Raw genomic sequence first — 15,658 nt, 5'->3', positions numbered from 1 at the left:
CAAAAAGGAACATGTGGAAACCAAAATTAAAATATTATGTATAATCACACAAAGAAAATGAACTATTTAGCTATAAAGTTAACAAAACAAGTACAGCACCTATATGCAGAAAATTAGAAAATGCTAGGAAAGAAATCAAAGAATATTTAAATGAAATGGAGAAACACCTCATTTTCATGTATTATAAGGCACAATGAAGTAAAGACGTCAATTCCCAAATCAATCTTTAAGTTCAATGCAATTTCCTTCAAAATCCCAGCAATGTTATTTGTAGACATATAAGCTAATTCTAATATCTATATAGAAAGGAACAGGCCCTAGAATAAACAATCTTAAAAAAATAATACAGTGGAAAAAATCAATCTCTACTCTTCAGGCCTACTACATGAACAAAACAGTATGGAATTGGCAAAGAAATACACACACTGGGCAATGGAACAGAATCTAAACCCAGAAGTATACACACAAAAATATGCCCAACTAATTTTTGAAAACGTTGCAAATGCAATCTAATGGAGGAAGGACAAACAGCATTATCAACAAATGGTACAGGAGCAATACAGAATCCATTGGCAAAAAACAAAAAAAAGAATTTCAAACTACACCTCATACCCTACACAAAACTTAACTCAAAACGGGCCATGGACCTTAGTGTAAAACCTAAAACTACGAAACTTTTAGAAAAATAAATATAGGAGAAAATCTTCAGAATAAAGGGCTAGTCAAATAGTTTTTAAACTTCACACCAAAAGCACAATCCATAAAGGGAAATTTTGATAAACTGGACTTCGTTCAAAATTTAAAACTTTTTTCTGCAAAAGACCCTAGTAAAAGGATGAAAAGACAAGTTACAGTACTGTGAGAAAAATATTTGTGAAGCACATATCTAATAAAGGATGAGTATCTATAAAGAACTCTTAAAATTCAACAGGAAACAATAAATAATCTAATGATAAAATGGGCAAAGGCATGAACAATCATTTCACCAAAGAGGAAATACATGGAAAACAAGCACATGAAAAATGTTCTGCATCATCAGTCATTAGTGAAATGCAAATGGAAGTCATAAAGAGATGCCATTACACACCTATTAGAATGCCTCAAACAAACAAAACGACAGCAGCACCAAATGCAGGAAAAGAGGCAGAGAAACTAGATCACTCATCAATGTCTGGATCACTCATATATTACTGATTGGAGTGTAGAGTGGTACAACCACTCCAGAAAACAATTTGGCAGGACCTCATAAAACTAATCATTCAATTATCATATGACTCAGCAACTGCACTCTTAGGCATTTACCTCAGAGAAATGAAAACTTACGTTCACACACAAAAACCTGTACACAAATATTCATAGCAGCTTCCGGTTTTATTCCCAAACCGGAAGCAACCCAGGTGTTTTTCATCAGAGGAGTGATTAAATTAACTGGTACAGTACAATGAAATACTACTCTGGAATTAAAATGAACAAATACTGATACATGCAACTACACTAGGAAATTACCATGAGAGAAAAAAAAAAATCCCCAAAGGTCACATATTGTATGTTTCCCTTTATATAAAATTCTTGCATTGACAAAACTGTAGAAATGGAAGAGACTAGTGGTTGCTGGGTGTAAGAGCAGATGGGGGCTGGGGGCAGAGGCAGTGGGTATGCGTATGAAAGGGCAACTAGAGGGCTCTTTGTAGTAAACAAATTATTCTGGACCTTGACTTTATTAATGTCAATATGCTGACTGTGATGCTGAAGTATAATTTTGTAAGATTTACCATTGGGGAAAATGAGCAAAGGGTGCCAAGGATCTCTCTGTATTATTTCTTAAAACTGCACGTGAATCTATTATCTCAAAAGTAAAAGTTTAATTTTAAAAATCCAGTGTAAGTTTTAAAGCCATAAGAACTTAACATATAATATTCCATTATTTTTTTCCTTAGCTTTGTTAGAAGATATTCATGAAAAGGGAAGCTCAGTGTTATTTCAGGTAGGAGAGTATTCTTATTCTTTTTTTTCTTTTTTCACTAAGAGAAGGAGGGAAAAAACAGAAAACTTTAGAGCTACAAACAGGGCCAAATCATGCATTTGTATAAGGCTTCAAAATTTTCAAAGGTCTTGAAAACATATAATCTTTGAAGAGTTTTATTACAACATTTGGGTCTTAAAATTAGAGGGCAGATAATTTAATTCTAATCAAAAAAATTAACAGAAAAGTTAAGCAACTCGGCCAACATAACAATTTGGTGGCAAAGCGAAAATTAGATTCAAAGTTTACAAACAAGTCTATTTCTAGTATTTTTTTCTACCACCTCAATTTCTTAGTCATAATTCAGGGATAGTATGGTTCCATAAAATACAGTTTCAAGTTTATATTTTGTTAATAGTTAATTCATTAAAAAAAAGTGTATGATTTGTATTACCATCATGTTCTCCATGTAAAGACATTTATAAACGTTACAGAAAATATATGTGCATGCAAAATGTGGAACTCTGCAACTAAATTTTAATCTGAGATTATTAAATGTTACTTTTAAATACACACCGCTAAAATAGATAACTGACATTTCTCCTTAAATCTGAGACACTGCTGATTATAAATATGAAACCATTGATTAATAAAAGCTACATATGTAAAATAAGAACAAATATCACTTTAAAGATACTTGTCAATTTAAGAGTTATACTACCTTCAGTAAGTTAAAACACATATCTTAGAATCAAGGACATATGATATTTCACAGAATCCTGTAATTGTGGGGCTGAAAAAAATTATAGTGTTCTTTATTCTAGGCAAATGTGAAACACAAGTCTCAAATAGGTTAGGCAATCTGCCCAGTTACAATCACAAATCAATTAGAAATTAGAACCCAAGGCTCTTGACTCCTAGAGTCCAATGGAAAATTTTTTTGTAAGAAATAAATACTTTTAAAGGTACATCTTTAAAATGGTTGAACCAATGTCTTAAAGTATTTCCTACAATATATTCTTAGTGTCTATAAGTTCTATGAAATGATCTAGAATATCTGCTCTTGTGAGTTCTTTTTACCAGACTGCCAAGAATGATGTCAAGAAGCTTACCACCTATTCTTACAGGAGTTTTATGGTTTCAGGTCTTATGTTTAAGTCTTTAACCTGTAAGCAAAAACCTATGGTAGATACAAAAACGATTAAGAGATAAAGCAAAGAACAAAAGCACTGGCCCTGCACTCTTAACTTACATTTTAACAGAGATAACAAAAAAAGTGAAAAACAAATAAATGTATAATATAATGACAGGAGTAAGAGCAATGAAGTAAAATAAAATAGAGTTAAAATGAGAATAAAAAGTGATGAGTAGGCCTTCCCTGGTGGCGCAGTGGTTGAGAGTCCGCCCGCCGATGCAGGGGACACGGGTTCGTGCCCTGGTCTGGGAAGATCCCACAAGCCGCGGAGCGGCTGCGCCCGTGAGCCATGGCCGCTGAGCCTGCGTGTCCGGAGCCTGTGCTCCACAACGGGAGAGGCCACAACAGTGAGAGGCCCGCATACCGCAAAAAAAAAGTGATGAGTATTATATTAAATAAGGTAGTGGCTAGTGTAGTAATCTCAGAAGGGGAAACATTAGGAGAAACCTGAGTAAAATACTGCATACATTGGGAGGGGTCAACTAAGAAGAGAATTCCAGAAGAAGGAAGCAGCAAGTACAAAGGTCTTTGGGGGGTGTACGCTAGAGGTATTTCAGGATCTAAAAACCAGTTTCCTTGCATTCTGGTTCATATCCCTTTTCCACTGTAGCACAGCATATACCTCAGAGCTTACCACCATTAAACCATGTTACTCATTCTTACAAGTAATTTGAATCCACCTTACAGCAGTCTTTTTATTCTGTTTTATGGGTGGAAAAAAATCATTCATTGTATAATAAATCCTCTTTAAAGTGGCTAATAACGTTGGCATTTTCTTAAAGAACTTGAAAAAAAGGTCAAAGGTCATTGAATTTGCCTTATTTCCCAAACAAAATAAATTATATTAAGCAAAAGCAAAGTTTGTATGTTAAAAACACTGGGAAGAAAAAGAAAATCCTTTAGATAATTACTGCATCACTCAGGGCTCTTACCTAGTTATTCTAATACCCATTATTTGATAAAAGGTTGAAATAAACAAGTTTTCCCCATTTCCTCCTTTCTTTAAGAAATCATTTTTAAAAGCCAATCAGTTACAAACCATCCTCAACTATCTCCTACAACATGAAAATAATTAACCACATAATGTATGTACTGAAAAAATTTAACGATGCAGCAAAAGCAAAATATTCAAAGAAAGGGAATAAGCATACGAGGAAACGCAAAGAACACTAGGTATAAATTTAATCTGTAAGTTTCAAAAGCATAAAATACTTTAAGGAATAATGAAAAACCAAAAGGAAGATGTTCTATTTTTTCCATGCCATGTTCATAAATCGTAACTTGGCATTAAAGGCTCAGAGTCTTCAATCAGAAAGAAAACCTTTGAAATATCAGTCTCTAAAGTGACAAATACAAATTTTAATGCAATTATATTTCAGGTTCATTTCAGTTCAACTAATGAAAAATGCTAAGGTTCTCATCAATCCAAGACTTCAGAGAAACGGTTACGTTTTTCAAAAGCAACCCTCAGAAAAGCACATCTGTCACTTCTACTCATTTCACCAGATCTACAGAGGAAACCATAAGATGGGGTTTAAATAAGAGAACTGCAGTAACTAGTTATCAGAAAAGGTAAATTAATATTTTGTATCAACCCCCCAGCCTAAAAGGCCACCCAAAGACATTTTCACTGGAAAAATCTAATAAAATCAAAGAGGAAGTCCTCACCACCAAAGAAAACAATACTCCTTCAAGGAGAATTTATTTGTGAGACAAATCAAAACCCTTAAGTTTCAAACCCCTTTTTTACACAAGAAGAGCAAAATGATTTTATTTTGATTGGAAAGCCATTAAGTAGTAACTCCATGTTCCTTGATATCAAAAGCTATGTGTAACACAACTGGACACTATCAATAATAACAGAATTTTTTAAATCCCTTTATTCTCATACTAAAAATTACATATTTTAACTTTTTATCTTCCCTTTGGCACTAGGTGAAGGGAATTTCCCAGTGGATGCAACTTCAGGGCATCATTTTCCTCACTACTTTTCTGCAGAACAGCATTGTGAAAGCTACAGTAAGTGCTCACCCCAAAAAGGTTCCATCATCAAAGACTTCTGGGACCATTGCATTAAACAAATAAAATACATTTCTTTACTATACAGACTTTCTTTTAAAGATTTAATATGCATTGCAAGTCTTCAAATGCTGAGATAAAGTATGAATATTTCCCAAAATATATGACTAAGGAATAAAAACTTAGTGTGTAAAAATCTATATACACCTTGAAAAATATTCAAATTCCATGGAATATAGTTTGAGAAATGCTATTAGAAGTGCAAACTAAGGTGGATGAAAAATTCTAACTGGCCCACAGAAATCAGTGGGTTCAATGTAAAGCTTCCCAAAGCAAGACACAACAAATGCCCTGTGCTTTCAAATCAGATGTTAAACTTTTATGAATGTTTTTACATATATAAACTCTGTAAACAGGCCAATTATTTGTGCTAAACTTTGTGAAAATATACTTCACTATTTAGTTAAGTAGTAGACTTTCTTGGGTCATTCTCAATAAATTAAGAGTAGATACTTTAGGTAAGAAAGAAAATAGAGATTTAAAAAATATGGAGAGTCTATGAGTGAAAATTTTTAAAATAAATGTTTAAAGACAACAAACAGACAAGCCACATTGTGGGAGAAAATCTTTGAAAAACACCTATGTGATAAAGGACTGATAAACACACTATACAAAGAATTCTTAGAACTCAACAATAAGAAAACAAAGAATTCAATTTAAAAATGAACAAAAAAATCTAAACAGAGAACTCAACAAAAAAGACATCTAGATGTCAAATCAGCATATGTTATCAGGGAAACGCAAATTAAAACGAGATACCACTATACACCTATTAGAATGGCCAAAATCCCAACACATTAGTGTTGTCAAACACCAAATGCTGTTGAGGATGAGCAATGAGAATTCTCATTCGTTGCTGGTGGGAATGCAAAATGACACAGCCACATGGGATGACAATTTGACAATTTCTCACGAAACTAAAATACTCCTACCATATGTTCTAGCAATCATGTTTCTTAGTATTTAACCAATGAGTTGAATACTTACATCCACACAAAAACCCACACATGAATGCTTATAGAAACTTTATTCATAATTGTCAAAACTTCAAGACAACTGAAGTGTTCTTCGTTAAGTGACTGGATAAACAAACTGTGTTACATCCAGAGAATGGAATATTATTCAGCAAAATAAAAAGAATGAGTTATGGAGCCACAAAAACACATGGAAGAACCTTAAATGCGTATTACTAAGTGAAGGAAGCCAACCAGAAAGGCTATATACTGTATAATTCCAACTACATGATATCTTGGAAAAGGTTAAAACTATGGAAACAGCAAAAAGGTCAGTGGTTTCCAGGGGTTCAGGAGAAGTGAAGGGATGAACAGTTAGAACACAGAAGATTTTTAGGGCAGTGAAACTACTCTGCATGATACTACAATGGTAGATACCTGTCATTATACATTTGTCAATACCCATAGAATATACAGCACCAAGAATGAGCGGCTAATGTAAGTTAAGGACTTTAGTTAAAAATAATGTATCAGGACTTCCCTGGTGGCGCGGTGGTTAAGTACCCGCCTGCCAAGGCAGGGGACACGGGTTCCAGCCCTGGTCCGGGAAGATCCCACATGCTGCAGAGCAACTAAGCCCGTGTGCCACAACTACTGAGCCTGTGCTCTAGAGCCCATGAGCCACAACTACTGAGCCTGCGTGCCACAACTACTGAAGTCCGCGTGCCTAGAGCTCGTGCTCTGCAACAAGAGAAGCCACCACAATGAGAAGCCCACACACCGCAACGAAGAGTAGCCCCTGCTCGCCGCAACTAGAGAAAGCCCGCATGCAGAAATGAAGACCCAACGCAGCCAAAAATAAATAAATAAAATAAATAAATCTATAAAAAGAATAATGTATCAATATTGGCTATTCAACTTTAATTGAAATGGGGGGAAGCAGTGGTGGCAGAAGGAGTATATGGGAACTGTACTTTCAGCTCAATTTTTCTCTAAAACTAAAACTGCTCTTAAAAAATAGACTATAAAATTTTAAATGACACAAAATAAAAGCAAGCATTTCAAGGAAGAAAAGCATTATCTACACTCAAATTTTATGAAATAATTATTTTTAATAAATCACAAATTCCACAATAAGGCTAATTTTTAAATATTTATGTTGTCTATTCTAGCAGAATAGGAAAGAATATTATCCCAGGACTCCCAGTGTCCAAGGCTTATAACAACTCAGGTCATGAGAGCAAAAAATATTTTAAAACCTAGTGTCTTACTTGATGTCATCAAATTGTACGCCTGCTCTATGTGTTTGACACTTTTTATCGCAGTCGCCTCATATTCACTTAATTTACTGAGTAAACTGATGTCAGAGAGACTGCTGCATCCAAAAGGGTAACATTAGTTCACAGGAAAGCTACGACACAGTAATAACATCACCTATCTTAATCCACCACTCCCATTCTCTAAATGTCTTCTATTTAGATTTTTTAGAAATGTTACTCCCAGGACATTTCTAATAACTTTTGCAGCAGACATTTGAACTCTTACTCAAATTAAATTAGTCAATTGAATTCTCTTAGTTTTTTGATAAAAGGAAAAGTCTATGTTCTAATTATGGCATAATAGATCCTGTTTCTAATATTAATTTTGTGAGGGAAAAAATCAGGGTTTTAGGGGGAAAAAACCCTCCTCATTTACATAGCATTTTTATTAATACAAAAGGGTTTGAAAAGCAAAAATCTGACTAAATGTAAGAAGTATGTGCTTTGAAATAAGAATGGGGAATTGAGATCACTTTACAATTAAAACTGAGTCAGTTTTAATTACTTCAAAGAATAAGTTTAAGTTTATTTGATCTTTAATTTTAAAGGAGTATATTTAACTATATTTCAAATAAGTCAGCCTAACGATGGTGAATAATTAGGCAATTTTTTTGTTTCTCATATAGATAGTTATTAATAAATTAAAACTGCTTAAATAAGTGTTCTTAATCCTGGGTCTCAGGAAAGAAATATTTTACACATTTTATAAGATTGATCACATAAGAAAGCAAAATACAAAATGTTTCTGAATTAATATTTCTAATCAGAGCAAAATGGTTATCTACCCCTGAGAATAAAAGGTACAATGCACTTAATAGCCTGTTGATTATGACTCACCACTTCAAATTATGTTAGATATCTAGTAGAGAAATTTTAGCTAAAATGTACATGTTAACTCTGAAATATAAAATTCCATAAAGTTTAAAACAGACCAAAAAATACAAACTCTAACTTCCAGTATTCTAGAATACAGGCAAACATAAGCAATGTAAAATTCTGAGAGAACGTATCCCACTATTTTACTCTTTAGGTCATATAAAAAGACGTTGTGAACCAGCTCAAATATTCTAGGTTTGATGAGGGTGTTTACCGTACAAATCAGGACAAAAACAGAAATAATACTGATAGGGTCCCAAAGAATACTCTTTGACAGTGTTTCTCAAACACTGCAGGTTATGAATCATTAGGGGATCATGATCATCAGTTTTTCAAAAGTGAAATATCACGTTCAATGTATGCGTAGTTAAGAATAAGTGTTGCTCTTTGAAACTTTTGATTCAAATTCATAAACACACACAAACACACACAAAAACACATAAGAAAGACACCTACATACGTTTATGTATAAATATATGAACACTGGTCCCTAATAAACTAAATGGATTAAAAAACAAGAGTCATCTATATGCTGCCTACAAGAGAACTCATTTTAGATATAAGGACAAACACAGACTGAAAGTATAGGGATGGAAAAAGATATTTCATGCAAATGGAAACCAAAAGAAAGCTGGGACAGTGCTACTTACACCAGACAAATCAACTTAAAAAAAGAATGTATTAAGAGACAAAGAAAAGTGTTATATAATGGAAAAGGGATCAATCCACCAAGAGGATATAACATTTGTAAATATTATGCACCCAATACAGGAGCACCTATATATATAAAACAAATAGTAACAGACCTAAAGGGAGAAACAGACAGCAATACAATAATAGGAGGGAGTTATAATATCCCACTTACATCAATGGATAGATCATCCAGAGGAAAACATCAATAAGGAAACATTGGCCTTAAACGACATGTTAGACCAGATAGGTTTAAACGATATGTAAAGAATATTTAATCCAAAAGCACAGAACACACATTCTTCTCAAGTGCACATGGAATATTCTTTAGGATAGATCATATATTAGGCCACAAAACAAATATTAATGAATTTAAGAGGACTGAAATCTTATCAAGCACCTGTTCTAACCAAAACAACATGAAACAAAAAAGCAATTGCACAAAGGACACTGGAAAATTAAAAAATGTGGAGATTAAAAGCAACATAAAACTGTACAACCAATGGATCAAAACAAAAATCAGAAGAGAAATCAAAAATTAACCTTAAGACAAATGAAAATGGAAACATAAACCACCAGAATTAATGGGATGTAGCTAAAGCAGTTCAAAGAGGGAATTTGATCATTAACAGATGTCTACTTCAAGAAACAATAAACATCTCAAACAACATATCGTTACACAGGAAGGAACTAGAAAAAGAACAAACAAAGCCCAAAGTCAGTAGAAGGAAGAAAACAACAAAGATTAGCGTAGAAGTGAAAGAGAGAATAAAAAGACAATAGAAAAAAAGAAGAAAAGTAAGACCTGGTTCTTTGAAAAGATAAATGAAGTTGACAAACCTTTAGCTTGACTCACCAAGAAAAAAAGAGAGAGGACTCTAATAAATGAAATCAGAAATAAAAGAGGAGCTATTACAACTGATAACACAAAAATAAAAAGGATCATAAGAGACCACTATGTACAATTACAACACCCACAAATTGGATAACCTATGTGAAATGGATAAATACCTGGAAACATACAACCTACCAAGACTGAATCATGATATAGAAAATCTGGATAGACTGATTATTATTAAGGAGATTGAACTAGTAATCAAAAACTTCACAACAAACAAAAGTCCATGACCAGATGGCTTCACTGGTGAATTCTACCAAACATTCAAAGAAGAATTAATACTAATCCTTCTCAAACTTTTGCAAAAAATAGAAGAGGATGGGCTTCCCTGGTGGCGCAGTGGTTGAGAATCCACCTGCCGATGCAGGGGACACAGGTTCGTGCCGCAGTCCGGGAAGATCCCACATGCCATGGAGCGGTGAGGCCCGTAAGCCATGGCCGCTGAGCCTGCGTGTCCGGAGCCTGTGCTCTGCAATGGAAGAGGCCGCAGCAGTGAGAGGCCCGTGTACCACAAAAAATAAAAATAAAAAAATAGAAGAGGAGGGAACTCTTCCAAACTCAATTTATGAGGTCAGCATTACCATGATACCAAAAACAGTCAAGGATGCCACAAGAAAAAAAAATTACAGGCAAATATCCCAGATGAACAGAGACAAAAAAAAAAAATCCTCAACAAAATATTAGCAAACTGAATTCAATAATATATTAAAAGAATCATACACCGTGATCAACTGGAACTTATTACAGGAATGCACAGATGGTTCAACAGCCACAATTCAGCCAATGTGGTATCACATGAACAAAATTTAGGATAAAAATAATATAGTCATCCCAACAGATGCAGAAAAATAATTTGAAATAATTCAAAATCAAAAAATTTAGCATCCATTTATGATAGAAACTCTCAACAAAGCACGTATAGAGGAAATGTACCTCAACATAATAAAGGCCATATATGACAAGCCCACAGCTAACATACTTAAAGGTGAAAAGCTGAAAGTTTTTCATCTAAGATTAAAACAAGACAATACAACCACTCTTATCAGTTTTATTCAACATAGTATTAGAAATCCTAGCAAGAGCAACCTGGCAAGAAAAAGAAGTAAAAGACACCCAAATTGGAAAGGTAGGAGTAAAACTGTCATTATTTGCAGATGAAATGATATCATATATAGAAAACCCGAAAGAATCCAACAAAACACTGTTACAACTAATAAATTCAGTAATGTTGCAGGATAGGAAATCAATATTTAAAAACACAATTGCATTTTTTTAACATCTTTGTTGGAGTATAATTGCTTTACAATGGTGTGTTAGTTTCTGCTTTACAACAAAGTGAATCAGCTATACATATACATATGTCCCCATATCTCTTCCCTCTTGTGTCTCCCTCCCTCCCAATCACACCCCTCTAGGTGGTCACAAAGCACCGAGCTGATATTCTTGTGCTCTGTGACTGCTTCCCACTAGCTATCTATTTTACATTTGGTAGTGTATATATGTCCATGCCACTCTTTCACTTTGTCCCAGCTTACCCTTCTCCCTCCCCGTGTCCTCAAATCCATTCTCTAGTAGGCCAGCGTCTTTATTCCCGTCCTGCCCCTAGGTTCTTCATGACCTTTTTTTTTTTTTTTTTAAGATTCCATATATATGTGTTTGCATATGGTATTTGTTTTTCTCTTTCTGACTTACTTCACTCTGTATGACAGACTCTAGGTCCATCCACCTCACTACAAATAACTCAATTTCATTTCTTTTTATGGCTAATAGTCCATTATATATACGTGCCACGTCTTCTTTATCCATTCATCTGTCAATGGACACTTAGGTTGCTTCCATGTCCTGACTTTTGTAAACACAGTTGCAATGAACATTGTGGTACTTGACTCTTTTTGAATTATGGTTTACTCAGGGTATGTGCCCAGTAGTGGGACTGCTGGGTCATATGGTAGTTCTATTTTTAATTTTTTAAGGAACCTCCATACTGTTCTCCATAGTGCCTGTATCAATTTACATTCCTACCAACAATGCAAGTGGGTTCCCTTTTCTCCACACCCTCTCCAGCATTTACTGTTTGTAGAGTTTTTGATGATGGCCATTCTGACCGGTGTGAGATGATATCTCACTGTAGTTTTGATTTGCATTTCTCTAATGATTAATGATGTTGAGCATTCTTTCACGTGTTTGTTGGCAATCTGTGTATCGTCTTTGGATAAATGTCTATTTAGGTCTTCTGCCCATCTTTGGATTGGGTTGGTTGTTTTTACCAATTGCAATTCTATACATTAATAACCAACTATCGGAACACAATCCCATTTACAATTGCATCACAACAAATAAAATATCTAAGAAAAAATTCAACAAGGGAGGTGAAAAAACTACACACTAAAAACCACAAGACCTTAAGAAACTGAAGACACTAAAAAAAAAATGGAGAAAGAGTCCATGTTAATGGATTAGAATAATATAATTAAAATGTCCATACAACCCAAAGCAATCTACAGATTCAGTGCAATCCCTATCAAATTTCCAATGGCATTTTTTCACAGAAATAGAAAAAATGATCCTAAACTTTGTATAGAACCACAAAAGACCCTGAGTAGCCAAAGCAATCTTGAGAAAGAACAAAGCTGGAGGCAACACAATCTCTGATTTCAAACTATATTACACATCTGTAGTAATTTAATCAGTATGGTACTGGCATTAAAACAGACACACAGGGCTTCCCTGGGGGGCGCAGTGGTTGAGAGTCCGCCTGCCGATACAGGGGACACGGGTTCGTGCCCCGGTCCAGGAAGATCCCACATGTCGCGGAGCGGCTGGGCCCGTGAGCCATGGCCGCTGAGCCTGCGCGTCCGGAGCCTGTGCTCCGCCACGGGAGAGGCCACAACAGTGAGAGGCCCGAGTACCGCAAAAAAAAAAAAAAAAAACCAGACACAGATCAGTGTAACAGAATAGAGAGCCTAGAAATATACCCATGCTTATATGGTCAATTAATTTACAACAAAGGAGCCAAGAATGTACAATGGGAAAAGAACAGTCTATCTTATAAAAATTGTTGGGAAAACTGGATAGCCATATGCAAAAGAATGAAACTGGACCACTATGTTACACCATAAAAAAAAAAAGTTAACTCAAAATGGATTAAAGACTTAAACGTAAGACCTGAAACCATAAAACTCCTAGAAGAAAACATAGGCAATAAGCTCTCTGACATAGGTTTTGAAGATATTTTTTGAATCTGATGCCAAATGTAAAAACAACACAAGCAAAAATTAAAAAGTGGGACTACATCAAACTAAAGGAAACCATTAACAAAATGAAAAGGCAACCTATTGAATGGGAGAAAATATATGTAATCATATATCTGATAAGGGGTTAGTATCTAAAATATATAAAGAACTCATACAACTTAATAGCAAAACAAAACAAACAAAACCTGTGAGATAAAAATAGGCAGTAGACCTGAATAGACATCTTTCCAAAAAAGACATATAGATGGACAAAAGTACATGAAAAGATGTCCAATATTAATAATTACCAGGGGAATGAAAATCAAAACTGTAATATGGTATCACCTCATACCTGTTGGAATGACTATTATCAAAAAGACAAGAAACAACAAATGTTAGCAAGGATGTGGAGAAAAGGAAACTCTACTGCAACTCTGGTGGGAATGTAAATTGGTGCAGCCACTACAGTACACAGTATGGAGGTTCCTCCAAAAATCAAAAAGAACTACTATGTGATCCAACAATTCCACTTCGAGGTATTTATCCAAGGAAAATGAAAACACTGACTGGAAAAGACATCCACACCCCCACGTTCACTGCAGTACTATTTACAATAGCCAAGATATGAAAACAACCTAAGTATCCATTGATAGATGGATAAAGAAATTGTGGTACATATATACACAATGGAATATTATCCAGCCCTACAAAAAAATGAAATGTTGCCATTTGCAACAACATGGATGGACCTCAAGGGCATTATGCTAAATAAATTAAGTCTGACAGAGAAAGACAAAAACCATATGATCTCTCTCACATGTGGAATCTTTAAAAAAAAAAAAAACAAACACCTAAGCTCATAACTACAGAGAACAGATTGATGGTTTCCAGAGGTGGGAAGTGGGAGTCCGAGGAATGGGCGAAAAGAGTCAAAGATAAATAAGTAAAATCCTAAGTAAAAAATTCAATAAAACAGTCTTTAGCTGAAAAATTGCAGGGGTGGGGGGAGTCAAAATTCTTATTGCCCAATAAAAGTGTAATTTACTCTGTAGAGAGATCATTTATGTACATATAGTATAAAAAATGCAAGCAAAACTCAAGTGAATTTTTATAAGCTACTGATGACAATATTAGAGTGGGAAATTCTTATTTCAGAAAAAGCATTTTATGGAGCATTCCTAAAGCCAAATGAACAGGCATTGTTTAGAGTACAAATCAACTTGCAAGTATCTCTCGTACTTTATGAAGATCAGAAGAAACCATGACAGCACGGTTTCGCAGGTTCTTTCCTTTCTCTTGCACCTATCTCTTCCTTGCTCTATTTACACACATGCACACACACAAAGTCTACTATTTATAAAGAATCTAAACTGTAAATTATAAGATTTCCAAATGAGACAAAAATCTCATCATTTTGTAACAAACAGAAATCAAACTTTTTTAACTTGGCAAATAAATTCTTAGAATTCACATGACCTGAAAAAAAAAATGCTCATTGGTCCTTAATATAAAAACATAATGTTTGTAAATAGGCTAATTGTGTGAAGTCCTAAATAAAATATGATGCTTTAACATGCAGTTCCAAATTTTAAAATGGGTTGTTTTATTAAGAATCTTGGGTATTTTTACCAAGGATATTTTAATATTTCAAGACTGTATCATAAAAAACAAGACCTGTAATATCAAGTTAAATATTAAGACACTGTACCAACTTCATTTTCTTATATCCAGGGCCTAGCTAAGAGTATGAATTCAATAAATATTTGATTGCTGAACAAAACTGAATAAGATAATGTATTCCTATTAGCTTTCATAGAAAAGGTCCATGGCTACAGGAGGTCATAATCTATACCAGGAATTCAATCCAAAGATTATTATATAGAATTCTTAGAGAAAGTGAGCCCTCATACAGACTAAAAGACCTTGACAAACAACAAAGAAATTAACTTCAGTTCTATAAGAACTAATTATATATGGCTTTTGAAATTTTAATTATTTTGTCTTATATAAGATAGGTCTTTGTTTATACAGACATTGAGCAGATCATCTATCTGTTTCACATCAGAAACTTAAAATACCAGGTCATGCATCAGGGTCTTCACCTTCCTTTACCAGTTCATTCATGCATTAGAAATTAAGAACAAAGTCTTACTGATCATTCGTAGGTCTTTACATAGACTGTGTTAGTGTTTCACAACTGACATGACTTAACGATCAAAAATATACTGTCAAACTTTATATTTTGTAGTTTGTATTACAAATATATACAATTTTTCCATCTTCCGAATATACAAACCACCTTCTGATATTAACTATATTTTGCAAACTACATACACATATGACCCTCTCTTCAGGAGAACAATGCTTTATGGCCTTGCTTAACAAGAAAAAAAAATCAACACTCCGAATGGTATCTAAAAGTTTTGTCAGTGGTGCAGGGAGGAAAAAAACA

The 15,658-nt window shown here is 34.2% G+C and overlaps 1 protein-coding gene across 7 annotated transcripts in view; it reads right to left on the bottom strand.

Annotated features, from left to right (window-relative positions):
• SUPT3H (SPT3 homolog, SAGA and STAGA complex component) overlaps positions 1-15,658 on the bottom strand; it is a 452,287-nt gene that overhangs the window by 307,999 nt on the left and 128,630 nt on the right. The window lies entirely within an intron of this gene.

This window comes from Delphinapterus leucas, chromosome 10 (assembly GCF_059928025.1).
Source record: "Delphinapterus leucas isolate spDelLeu-1000000601 "Yukka" chromosome 10, BTC_Dleu_Yukka2, whole genome shotgun sequence".
Lineage (NCBI taxonomy): Eukaryota > Metazoa > Chordata > Mammalia > Artiodactyla > Monodontidae > Delphinapterus > Delphinapterus leucas.
Note: the sequence above shows the minus strand (reverse complement) of the source record. Positions and strands in the feature narration are given on the sequence as shown.